Source organism: Penaeus monodon, chromosome 28 (genome assembly GCF_015228065.2).
Source record: "Penaeus monodon isolate SGIC_2016 chromosome 28, NSTDA_Pmon_1, whole genome shotgun sequence".
Lineage (NCBI taxonomy): Eukaryota > Metazoa > Arthropoda > Malacostraca > Decapoda > Penaeidae > Penaeus > Penaeus monodon.
Window position 1 is genome coordinate 28353620 of NC_051413.1, and position 1226 is coordinate 28354845.

The window sequence follows — 1226 nt, forward strand, 5'->3', positions numbered from 1 at the left end:
ACATGTGTGGTGTGTGATGTTATTTAGCATGGTGTTAATGCAGTTTTAGTACTAAAGAGAGTATACACTCACACAATAAAAAGAAATTAGTGAAAGAGAGAAAGAATGCAAACTGAAACGCCATAAATAGGTGGTTCTCTGACATTAATCTTTATACTTTTACGTTAATTCTCTCCCTTAGCAATAACGTATAGAATATGCGAGCGCTCTCACCACAACAACCGCATCACGAGGGCACCATAAAGTCAAAAAATACTTCACATATAGTCTGGTTGTATGGAATAACAGAATCCAGGGACATGAATTTATTAAAACGCATGACATGACATTATTTTGTGTGGTAAAATGCCTTTGGGAATTTCAAGGGAAAGTTAGGTGGTGTGGGCGATTCACTTAATCGATCGACTGCGTGAATAAACCGGTTGTTATTTTATTATTATTCTTTAGTTTTGTTTCCACCATTTTTCTCATTTTTATTAAATAATTATAATTGCCCTATCGATTTAGGTAGTATTATTGGTTATTTTATTATTTCGTTATCTACAGTTATTTTTTATTGGAATGAGGTAGGGGGTCAGTAATTATAAAGTTATAGTGAACATACTTTTCTTCATAAATGAAAATATGATAATACTAACAAGCAACAATAATAAGGATGATGATAAAAGCACACTACCTGTGACGACAGGAAAAAAAATAAACACATTCAGTAGAACAAAAAACAAAAGCAAGGATGGTAAACACTATAATATATCAAACAAGGGTGATAAAAAAACAAACGGTGTTTACTAAATGGTACTATCACTATCACTAAACCAAAAATGGAAGAACTTAGTTTTCATTGTGTCATTAGCCTAAGGAACACAGAAGGGAACCTCAACTATTGCACATCAACCTGGAACGTTACGACATTTTATATAATCCTATATATGTTTTTGTATGTATTATTTCTTCTCCTGCAGGTTTTTATTGTCTGTTAAAACCTCGAACAACAGTTTCATATTTTCTGCTCCAAGGTTAGGCTAATCTGCAACGAATTTTTTGTCCGTTCCGATTTTTTTTCGGCATTTGACAAGTCAGTCTCCTTGGCTAACCTTCCTACTTTTATCCTCAGGAGATAACAAACAAGTGTTATCTTTTTATACGCGTTATGGAGTGCAGTATTGTCCCTTTAAAAATTTTCACTAACGTTATTTAGAGACGCTTTTCGATTAAGGAGTCTTCAC